This window comes from Ambystoma mexicanum, chromosome 11, assembly GCF_040938575.1.
Source record: "Ambystoma mexicanum isolate Mex_15411 chromosome 11, UKY_AmexF1_1, whole genome shotgun sequence".
NCBI classification, from domain to species: Eukaryota; Metazoa; Chordata; class Amphibia; order Caudata; family Ambystomatidae; genus Ambystoma; species Ambystoma mexicanum.
Window position 1 is genome coordinate 1,173,640,645 of NC_090934.1, and position 12,084 is coordinate 1,173,652,728.

At 47.7% G+C, this 12,084-nt stretch overlaps 1 protein-coding gene and 1 long non-coding RNA gene across 5 annotated transcripts in view; one reads left to right on the forward strand and one right to left on the reverse strand.

Annotated features, from left to right (window-relative positions):
* Positions 1–12,084, forward strand: part of VPS13C (vacuolar protein sorting 13 homolog C) — a 5,236,720-nt gene that overhangs the window by 952,218 nt on the left and 4,272,418 nt on the right. The gene's annotated exons all lie outside the window — the stretch shown is intronic.
* Positions 1,511–12,084, reverse strand: part of LOC138504194 (uncharacterized) — an 82,494-nt gene continuing 71,920 nt past the window's right edge. The window contains exon 3 of the long non-coding RNA XR_011279797.1: positions 1,511–2,007. This is a non-coding gene — a long non-coding RNA (uncharacterized lncRNA). The remainder of the gene's footprint in view (positions 2,008–12,084) is intronic.

Sequence of the window (12,084 nt, forward strand, 5' to 3'; positions counted from 1 at the left end):
AGACATGTGCCAACCTCCTAGGAGTTGAATGCATCAAGGGAGTCGGGAGGATGGAGCATGGCGTGGCAGGCACTTCGGATGGAGGTAAGTGTACCAATGAAAGCATGCAATGTGAATCTACTGGTCCCCGCAAATGTCAGCCCAGAATCACCTCATGGATGGCCAAACAGCCACACATGCATCCCACCCTGCCCATGTCAGTGCCAGACCCAAACACACACACACACACGCATGCACACATCAACAGAGCCAAGTGCCACACACAACACTGCATGGATGAGCCACTGAACTGACACTTCACCTGCATCCTTCACAATGAAGTCCAAATGCCTACAACTGCATTGATGATGTGTCCTGCATTAAGTACATCGAACCGTAACCAATGCCATCCCCCTTCTTGTCCCCGACAGGGTCACATACAGACAGTGGCGATGGTGGGTATGCATCCAAGGCACCCCGTGCGCAGAAGATAAAAAGGCCACAGCCCGCAGAGGACACCCCCAGAACATCCAGGGGAAAAAGCAAAAGGCTCCATTTGCAGAGTCTCAAACATCGGTCGAGCGCCACTGCCAAGGCCACACCAAAGCCAACTGCCCCACCTCCGGAGGTCCACTCACAGCCACCGAGGGACCACCATCAGCTGCAGCCAGTTCGGCAGGAGGGGCGGCAGCCACTGCTCCATTATCTGATGTGGAGGACCCAACAGAATTCGACCTGGGCATGCACCCCCAGCCATCACCACCACACACACCTGGCTCCAACGTCACTGGTGATGAGACCATGGGAGCTTTCAGTAGCCCCCCGGTGCCTCCATCTGTTCACCTGCCTGCACCACAATGCACACCAGCCACACCACCAGAGCCCGACACTGCCCTTGACCTGGCCAGCATCAGCCAGCGGCAACAGGGTCTCACTGTGCTGGTTGGGCAGCACGTGGAGGAGGCTGCCCGTCTCAGGGAGGAGATTGCAGAGACATCCAGGCAGTCCATGGAGGGAATGGAGGCATGCACAGACAGGCTGTGTGGGGAGCTCATCCGAGTTTGTGAGGTCCTCACACGTATTGCGGATGCTACGGACCGCCAATTCCCACCACCACCACCACCTGGACAGTCTGCCCCTTCTTCGTCCGCCAGTTCGCGGCAGTCAAGCCCACCCTGACGCTCCGCACGCACCACCAGGCGCAGCTCTAGGCAGCCTCCCAATGCTGGTTTTGGCAATGACCAATAGGGAGTTAATGTTCATGCTTCCGCGTGCATGCCTGGACGCATACATTGTGGAAGACACATGAGGGACAGTTGTGGGGGGTGGGGGAGAGGTTGTGATGGGACTGTTGTGGGGGGTGGGGGGAAGGGTGTGATGGGACTGTTGTGGGGGGTGTGGGGGAAGGGTGTGATGGGACTGTTGTGGGTTGGTGGGGGGGAAGGGTGGTAGGATGTTTGTGGACATTCACATTTTCCTGTTTAAGTTCATTAATACACTGGTGTTTGAGCAAAACACAGGCCTGGACTCCTTCATTGTGTATGTGTACTTTATTGACGCCAGGGTCCATTGTGAGCACACGAACAGACACCAGTGCATTGCTAGCCATATCCAGATGACAGTACGAGAACATGTTACTCAGAATATTTGGTTGATCAGATGCTGTCTTACAGCACGTCCCTCCTGGCCATCCCCTCTTGCATGACCTGCATCCCCTTCACCTCCATCCTCATCACCATCATGATCCTCATCAGGTGCCTCCATTTCAACGTCAGGGGGCAGTGGCACATTCCGTCTGATACACATATTGTGCAGCATGACACATGCCATGGTGATCTTGGCCACCTTGTCATGGCCATACAAGAGAGCGCCACCAGACCTGCTAATGCACCTAAACCGTGACTTCAAAAGTCTGCTCGATCACGATGCGGGTACGGGTGTGTGCACGATTGTATTCCTCTTCGTGCCTGTTCTGTGGGTTCCGTACAGGTGTGAGGAGCCACCTCTTCAGGGGATAGCCGGAGTCACCTATATGGGGGAAGGAATGGGGTCCTGTTACTGTTCAACTCAAGTGTGGCCTGTTCATTTCACAAACATTGACTTGGCATTGAGATTCAAGTACACAATCAACAGCATACATGCAAATGGTCTGTGTAACTGCAATGTGCAAAGGTTTGCTCAACCCTGCAAGTAGACATGCCCCATTAATGCCTCCAACAGTAATTGACATGTCCTGTGTGAGGCCAGGTCTTAGGTGTCCCTGTGCCCAGGCAGATTTGGTACCACACTGGTGGTGTACTGCCCTTCCAACATTGACGTTGCCATGCTGAGAGGCATCACTTCAGTGGTGCTATGGGTTCGTGGTGCATTGCTATGGCTAGGGGGTATCCCTTAGCATGCATTGAAGGGCACATTGCATTATTGATGTCGTGCTGGACGAATTCAGCATGACTATGTTGACGGCATGGATGACATTTGTGTATTTTGTAGCATGGAATGTTGTGCAGTGTGGATGTGGTTTGATGTTTCTAAACTTGGATAGTCATCTGTGTTGTGTAGCATATACTTGCATGTCCGTTCATCTCAAGTACGTTGCGGCCCTCCCAGATGGACATTGGCTTACATCTGTATGTGCATTTGGACGACGGACTACAGGCTACACCCAGTTGGAGTATCTATCTCTCCCCCCCCAAGCACACTGCCATGTGCTTGGCCTGCCACTCACCAAGTAGCCACGAACGTTGTCCCGTTTGTCGATCTATGTAGCGGGGGATAGTTGAGTTCCGCAGGACCATGGAATCATGGGTTGATCCGGGAAATCTGGCACAGCAATGTGTGATTATCTTGTTGGCGTCGCATACCATTTGGACATTGATGGAGTGGAATTGCTTCCTGTTTCGGTACACTACTTCATTGTGATGTGGGACGACCAATTCCACATGTGTACAGTCGATGGCCCGATGCAACTTGGGATGCCTGCCAGTGGATAGAAACCGACTTTGGTGTTTGCAATCTCCTGGGCAGTCCATGGCATGTATATGTGTTCGGGTGCATGCTTCAGGAGGGCATCGAGTACCTGGTTCAGTGTGCGTGAGAATACTGGTTGGGAGATGCCATGCATCTGCCCCACTGTATGCTGCTAGGTGCCTGTGGCCAGGAAGTGGAGCACAGTCACCACCTTCAGTAGAGGGGGGGATGGCAGTTCTGATGTCTATGAGGCTCACAATGTCGTGGTGTATCATGTCCACGATGCTGGTATCCCAGTCCAGACGGTACAGGGTGTGTATCTGCTCAGGTGTTAGGTTCAATGGACTGGCTCTGATCCTGGGAATTGGTGGGTGCCTCTGTGGTATGATTAGGTGCCGTGGTGGTGCTTGCTGTGCCTGTCTTGCCCTCCTCCTGCGTCTCCTCTGTGCTGCCTGTTGTTGCAGCTGCGCTGCAATCAGGTCCTCCAGGCCATGTTATGCTGCTAGTATTGGAACCATCTTGGTGTGGGAAGGGGTGTGGTGTGCTCCTTTTTGAGCAGCCACAGTCTCCATTGCCTCCACCTGTGCTGATTGTGTCCAACTGTGGCAGGTGGTAACACTGCACAGTTCTTTTAATGGGTGGTTCGCGATGGCGGTATTAGCGCCATGCCGGTAAGGGGTTTTGGGTGCTTTTCCATGCCGCTATTGGCACGTCCGCCTGGCTTGTGATGATGTGCTAATAGCGGCATGGCGTAAATTACGGGCGCGAGGGTCGCGCGCCCGCGGACTGGCCGCTATTAGTGGCACCGTACTTAGCAGTGCCGCAAATAGCGGTGAGCAAGGTCATAATTTGGATGGGGATTTAGCGTTACCGGTATTCCATTACCGGTAACGTTAAATCCCTACCGCCTACCGTGTAATGAGGCCCAGTGTTTAAACATGGCAGTTTACAGTGCCTATTCAATATCATAAATCGTGAATGTGCGAGGGGAGTACATTCAATATTCATTCCACAACTTTTCCTCCACAGTCCCCTCCTAGGAGACATTTCTCTCCAGTCCCATTACAAACATCACATTCCGGCATATCATAACACAGTACATCTTCAGTAACATGACAGTAAAGCACTCGAACAGTTTGTGAAACTTCAGAACAGGTTTTGCATAACCGATAATAGACACTTGTGGAGCATCGATCGACAGGACAGATTTAGTATTATAACCACTGCTATGAGCAAGATCTGGCCAATAGACACGCTTAAGGGTCACAATAGACCTAAAATTCATGACCCAATGGTCCAGGAACCCTCTGAATCTGTGTCTGAAGGAGACTTATAGAATGACGAATGTGCGTAATGATGTCAGTAATTTTTCAGGCGTATTCTCTTAAAGTACGTTTGCTCTTCATGACTGCACAGATGCCTCCTTGTGAGGCTAGGACAATATCTAGAGTCATACGATTCTGACGCACCATGGTTTGGATGGCTACCTTTTCACGTGACAAAGTGGCATTCGCAATATCCTCCAGTTACCGTGACAGCTGGATCAAATGTTCTCTATCTTGACCCCCAGGGCTGGTATCACAAATCGTTTCCCTGAAACAGTTTTCCCAGGCAGTGCTTCTCCTAGGGACGTGACTGAGTGGGAAAGGTAAGGGTATGACGCTTTGCAGGCAATATATACACCATGTGACAACACACTCTCCAATCCATGGGCAACCAGGGATAAGCTTTGTCCCCACACATGAAGGTAGTGTACCCAGACAGGAGAAAAATGCTGTTCAAAGGCAAATGTGATGTTATTAATCACTACAGTACAATTGCTGAACAGATCATACTTACATATGCTAGTTCCTGTGAACAAAGACCCTTGGTTAGTATAACATAAGATACCAACTGCCAGGGAGGAGAGCTGAAGCAGTGTTTGAAATTGAGAGGAGCTTTGAGCTATTTTGCTCCTGCTTCTAGCTTGGGAGAGCCTGATGAGCTTGAAAACCAATTACCAGGAGCTAATTTTGACTCCCCAGGCCACTTGATGGCTTACAAACATGCATAGGTGACATTAACTTTGATTATTTGAGTATGCTAATAAAGAAGTATTAGGGCACATCTAGTACACATTTAAACATAATCATACGTAATGGACACAAAATGTGTGTGCATCTCTTGTGTTAGTTAGATTTGCAGTGCGCTGGGTACTCCCTCCTGGTTACTCATCAGTAGCTCATGCTTTCTGTGTAATGCCTAGCACACAGGAGCTCAAGCTCATTGTATTTATTTATTTTATTTAGTTGTACATTTATAGCAGCATGCAGAATCCATAGACATCTAGGCGCTAGTTAAAAGTAGAGCAAACAGAAGTCAGTAGCGGCGGAGCAGGGGGGAGGAGAGTCAGTTGAACATCAGTGTTTTAAGATGCTTTCTGAAAACATTATAGGAAGGTTCTACAAGCAGGTGGTGGGGGTGGGAGGGTGGTAGCTTGTTCCAGAGAGACGGCGCCTGGACTGGGAAGCTGGTGCCCCCAGCTTTAGCACGATTGAACCTTGGGGTGACAAGTCTTCAGGCGGGCAGGGGGCCAAATGAGTAGGAGTTCCGTTTTTTCATCGTTGAGGCAGAGACTGTGTGCTGCCATCCAGTATTGAATAGATTCGTAAATTTCGTTGATTCTTTTTCATATAACTTTTTATTAACATTTTCTTTAAGCAAGAAAACAAACCCCCCCACCTCTCCCCTCCCCTACCCCCAAGTTGGAACATGAATCTGCAGTATTACACATTCGATTTAGTACCAATTCCCTCTCTCTGCCACCGCCTTAGCCTAACCCCACCAATTGGTCCAGAGAGGTCCTCCCCAGTGTCTTATTTATCAAATGTCTTAGCGCCATAAATAACACTAGTTATATTAGTCTTAAAAGTTTAAAGCTCCTCTTGCTCCTTTCTGCAAATAATTCAGTACAAATGCCCAGTCCACCACCAAGCCCTGCTGGTCACCTTATAACCAATATGACACCCATTCTAGGGCTACAAAATTCCACACTTTGCCACCCATTTAATTTCCAATCGAGGATCTTGTGATTTCGACTTTTGCGGCAGAGTCAATGCCCCGGCCATCATCAGTATCACAAACTTTACATTCCGCTTTAGTGAGGGAATCCCTCAGGCCAGGCCCTATTTCCAGAAACGTAAGGCCTTTATTACCTGCACACCCTAACCCCAATACTGACTCTATTGCTTCTGAAATAACACCCCAATACTCCTGGATCTGCAGGCATTCCCACCAAATATGACTCCATGATGCATCTTTGCCACACTCTCCAACACATCTTAGATGCTGAGCAGTGAAATTTATTTATCTTAACCGGAGTTAGGTGCCATTGAATCATTAATTTCAACCAGATTTCTTGAGTTTGGAGGGACATTTTAAGCTTGTGGATACAACCCCACAATTCCTCCCATTCCTCCTCTTCTATTGGGTGGCCCACGGACATTTTCCAGCTCTTCATGTAGGTGCTCGTCCCCGGATCTTCCCCCTGCTTTACCAACTTATAAATTGCGCCTACCAGGTGATCATTTTCTGATTCCGTTCTGAAGTATCTTTCAAATGGAGACAGAGCAAGGGTTGCCCCGTCCCTCCTCGGAAACCTGCATTACTCAATGTTGTATTTGATTATATCTGAACTTTTCCCGCTCGTCAAGGCCAAAGTCCTCCTTGCATTGGATAAAGATTTTTATCTCGGGACCTTCAAACCTATCTCAAATATTCTGGCATCCCCCTTCCAGCCACTTCTGCAATTCCTTTCCCCTTTCCCCTGGAGGAAACTGCGGATTGACAAAAATAGGGATAAAGTGGGACGGGAAAGTAGTATTTCCTGCCCTCTTTACTAGGTCATCCCAAGACTCCCCCACCACCTCTATTACCCGACTACAATACATATTCTTGGGTCTATCTATTTTAGGCTTTCACAACACTTCAGCTAAACTCCCCCCACCACTGCTCTGTCCATGTCCCTCTATACCTTACCCCGATTTTCCCTCAACCAATCCCTGATCACCCAGACTTGTGAGGCCAGAAGATAGACTCTAAAATCCGGCTGCCCTTTGTCCCCTCTGCTTCTAGGCATCCTCATCACTTGTCTCCCCAATCATGTTTTTTCTTTTGTTCCAGAGAAACCTTCCACTATAACTCTGAAGAGTACGAACAAACAAAAGGGGCAACTGAATCGGTAGGGCTAAGAAATATGATAGTTGTGGAAGGGTCACCATTTTAAAAATGTTAATTCTAACCATCCATGTAATTGTCAACTGACCCCAATCTACCAGTTTGGATTTTATGCTCTCTAAGAGGGATGGATAATTGGTGGCATATAACGAATCAATTGTTTTTTTAAAATGCACCCCCAGATATTTTATAGCTCCCTGGACCCATCTGTATAGATGTTCCTCCTTAAGTGCGGTTTCGGTGGCAATGGAGGTCGTCAGATTTATTACTTCCTATTTTTGAGTATTTATTTTTAATCCCACAACTGCACCAAATCTCTTCAATTCCCCTCCCAATGCCTTCATAGAAATTTCCGGTGATTGTCAGGTTACCAACATATCATCCACGTAAGCTTCTATTTGGTCCACTCCACCTCCAAATGTTATCCCTTCAATTGCAGTACTTGCTCTAACTGCCTCCAAAAAGGGCTCCAAATGGATTGTGTACAACAATGGTGAAAGGTGACAACCCTGTTTTGTGCCACTCTGAATATTAATCGGGGCTGATACCTGACCGTTTATTGCTTAGCGTAACAAAGGGGAATGATAATTATCTTTAATCTTAGACATAACATTTTCCCCAAAGCTCATTTTCTTCATAGTTCAAAACGGGAAGTTCCATTCCACCCCGTCAAAAGCTTTTTCGGCATCCAGAGCAAGAAGGAGAGATGGAGTATTTTTCTTATTCGCTTTTTCAATAAGCCGAGTTATCCTTCTGATGTTGTCACTTGTTTGCCTCCCTTTTATGAAATTTGACTGGTTGACGCTCACTACATGAGGGAGTATCTGATCTGGGCGGTTAGCTAGAATTTTAGTATAAATCTTTGCATCCATGTTAATTAGTGCAATCGGTCTGTACTACACACACAGAAGGATCCTTACCTGCTTTTGGAAGCAAGACCACTTTTGCTTATTCCATAGTCCGGGTGATTTTCCCCAATCTCCCAAAGCCATTAAAGAGGGGAAGCAAATATAGTATTAAAGTTTCCTTAAAGGTTCTGTAGAATTCTGAAGTGAATCCATCAGGCCCTGGTGACTTGTTAAAAGGGAAGAAAGAAATGGCCTGTCGTATTTCCTCGCTAGTTATTTCTTCTTGCTCCAGTGCTTCTATCTCTCCTAATTTGAAATAGCCAACTTCACACTCACTAGATATTTCATCTACTCCTCTTCTGATGCCCCTTCCGAACTATATAAACAGGAGTAAAATCTGCAAAGTTCCTGGGAAATATCCTCCGTTTGCATATATATGCCCTCACCTGCCCTCTTAGGCAATCTTCAAGCAAGATTGTTTTGGCTTTTTCATCTTGTCTCAACATTCTTGCTAAAAGCCTTTCAGCCTTATTTGCCTTGATCTAATATTTCTGTTTAATGAACAGTAGGGCACGTTCTGCCACTCTTGCCTGTATTATTTCCAGCTTACCCCTAATTGCCCAATATTCTCTCCTCGTTTCCCCACTCGCCCTGTCTCCCATTCGGGCCATAACCTGTTTAGACCTTGCTTTAAAATCCTCCTCCACCTTCCTTAATTCCCTTTCCCTTCGTGCTTTAATAGCTATGATCCTTCGCCTTATGGTAGCCTTAAAGGCATCCCACGGTATCTGCAGTGAGGCATCCGCAAAATAGCTCCCAATACCTTGCCTAATCTCCTCTCAATCTCGTTTATAAACACTCCAGATGGATACCTCCATTTCCACATCCCCGGGGGACCCTCCTTTCCTTATCCTCAGCGTTACCGGAGCATGGTCCAAAACATTAGATGCTCAGATATAATCCATCCTTGACGAGGTGCAATAAATATGGGAAAATAATGTATAACTCTCCCTGTCCCTTTCTCTCGCCCTCCGTACATCTACTACCCCCAGACTCTCCATCTTCCCAACCAATTCCTTGGAAGGCTTCCACTGCTTGCTTGAACTTTTCCCGCTCCTGTCCTTTCCTGGATCCCAGGCTATGTTGAAGTTGCTGGTAAGTACCACCGGGCTCTCTGCAAACTTCTCAAACTTTGACAGTGATCTCTGGAGAAAGTGATCCTGCCCAGTATTATGGGCATATACCGTGGCTATTGTGTACTCTTCCCCTCTCCCTCTAACATTTAAAGCCAAGTGCCTCCCAGTTGCATCCCTTCCATCCCTTCTACTATAAAATCGCTATTGTCTCTGAATGCTATCATTACCCCCCTTTTTTGGTCTTCTCATTGGCTTGGTTAAATTTGTTGGAAGCCCCTCAATTTTACTCTATCTCGGAGTTGCACATTAGTTTTTTGTAGAATGAGTATATCAGGCCCTTCTCTCCAAAGAAATCTCTCCACTTTCTTCCTCTTCAGTGGGGAATTTAAACCATTAATATTCATAGAAATAATCAGCAAACGTGTATAACTACCCTTTGGCATTTAATTGGGTTCTGCTCCTACCCCTCTTTCCTTGGTCATGCTCAGACATGTTCCCCTCCGCCTCCTCCCGCCTCACCTCCTTGCCCCAACCCCACCCCTCCCAGTGCCAGGAATGCTCAACTAGCCTCTAGCCCAAACCTCCCCCACCCCCCTCGAATCTCTCCTTTGAGAATTGAGCATATTCCCAGACCTAGCACACACCACAGGGGGCAAACCCCTGCCCATTCCAAGAAGTTCCTCCACACCCCATTCCCCAAGGCTTATCAACACAATTTCAGATTACACCCTTCCCAGGCCTAATCTTGATCCAAACCTCTCCCCTTTTGCCGTTGAATGTTTCCCCGTCGCATCAATCTCCCGAAAGGATACATCCTTTCTTACATTCAAGACCCCTTGGGTATTTTCAGCTGGGATTGGTACCTCCCTTTTTTAACCACCTTTAGGTCCTTTAGTAGACCATTCCCAGCTCTGAGGCCTACTTCGGGACCCCATTGCCAGCTCTCCTGTACCCTCCTCAATGCCCAGTAGTCTTTCTCCTTCACATGAGTCAATCCTTCTCCGTTTGCCTTGCCACTCAAAGATTAGCCCAAATGGAAATGTCCATCTATAGCTTGTCTTTTTCTCAGAGGTCCTTCAGGACCAGAGCCATTTGCCTTCTCTTAATAAGCGTGATTTTAGCCAAATCCTGAAACAAGGAGCTGTCCGCCCCATTATAGGTGATCTGAGTCCTTTCCTTGCTGCTATCAAAATCTGCTCCTTTGTGGCATAATCATGAACCACCACCACGACATTCCTCGGTCTGGACCCTCTCCGGTGACCAACTCTGTGCACTCTATACAAACGAATATCTTCCGGATTCTTTGGGTTCAAGAGGTCTCCAAAAATGTTGCCAACCGCAGCCCTAAGATCTTTGTCCAATACCTCCTCCGTTAAAGCCTTTATGCAGATATTCGATCTTCTGAATCTGTTTTCAAGATCCTCTGCCTGAATTTCTAAATTTTGTGTTGCGGTTTCCAGCTGCTCCAGGAGCATATCTGATTTTCTAGTCATCTGCTAGATCTTGTATGGTCCTCTCATTGGTGTCGACTCTCTTCTCCATTTTGTTAATGTCCCACTTTTTTATTTTGCATTTTTAAAGTGCTCACACAGCTCGCGGGCAACGAGGCGCTGTTACAGAATTGTTTGTTTTTTAGTTCGTAATTGTTTTTTTTTCTCTTAGTTGCGTATTTATAACGCCAGAGGTTTCTAAGCGCGGACCCGGGGATCGAACCTGTGTTGCTCCGTGTCATCTTGTTTCCAAGGCGTGCACGTTGCCGCTGAGCTATCCTTCCGGGATTTTGTCTTGCAAGGCTTCTGGCAAGTCCTCCCTCATCTTGTCCATCTGCCGCTGAACCGTATCTGCAATTTTATCCCCAAAATCATTGAAGTACTGCTTTCAAAACTGCAGGTTTACAAGTTGATCTAGTCCCTCTAGCTGTCGAGTATCTCCCTTGTCAGTTTGTCCCGGGGTGCCTTCTGCCACCTATGGAGAGCCCAGCTCCCGACCCCACATCTTCTGCAAACTAGTGTCCTGAGTTTTCTTAGTAGCTTTAAGATGTCCGATTTCTTCTTTGCCCCTCGTTTTGGACATTGCACTCTTTTCGGGCAACTGCGCCCCTCAGTGATAAAGATATTCTATGTAGCAGTGCCCCAGATTCCGAGGGAGAATTACCAACAGTTGTCTGCAATGCCCCTTATGCAGGAGGTCTCTAAAAGCTCATTAGATTCATAGACCAGAGGGTTATTAAAATATTGCAAGTGGTCGTTTTTGTGGTCCTCAAACCCTTTCCCGTGGCGTTATACAGATTGTGTGGGCAGCTCTTATTGGAAGCACAGCAGGAGACTAGAGCACGCTTCCCACAATATCCTGCACACCTGTAGAAATTAAAGTGCAAGGCTTAGATGTGTGGTTAATGCCCATAGAGGTCAAGGAGGAGGAGCAGGGATAAGGATCCTTTGTTGTTGGCGGTGTCAAGCTGGTTCTTTAAGTCCAGGAGGCCTGTTTCTGTCCAGTGCTTTGCTTAGGGCGGAAGCCTGACTGGTGGGAGCCTAGAATGTGGCAGTGTTCAAGGAAGAATTGTATTTGTAGATGGGCTACTCTTTCCATGATTTTGAGGAGAATGGGGACGGTATTGATGGGGCGATAGTTGGTGTGGATGGCAGGGTCGAGGGTGGGTTTTTTCAGTAGTGGTGAGAGGCAGGATTCCTTAAGTGAGAGGGGGACAGAGCAGGCTGTGAAGGAGAAGTGAATGATGATAGCAGCTATCAAAGGGAGCAGGGGTTCAACACAATCTTTGACCATGGTGGCCGAGAGCAAATCTCCCTTGCATCAGAAAGGTTTAAAGCCAGCAATGTTAGCAAGGGCAGTGATGCTAGTGGGCTGGAACTTAAAGAGTGGGATGTCGTCCCGGGTGGGACCGGGTTGGAAGTCGGTTGTGGGCCAAGTGGCTTGTTTGG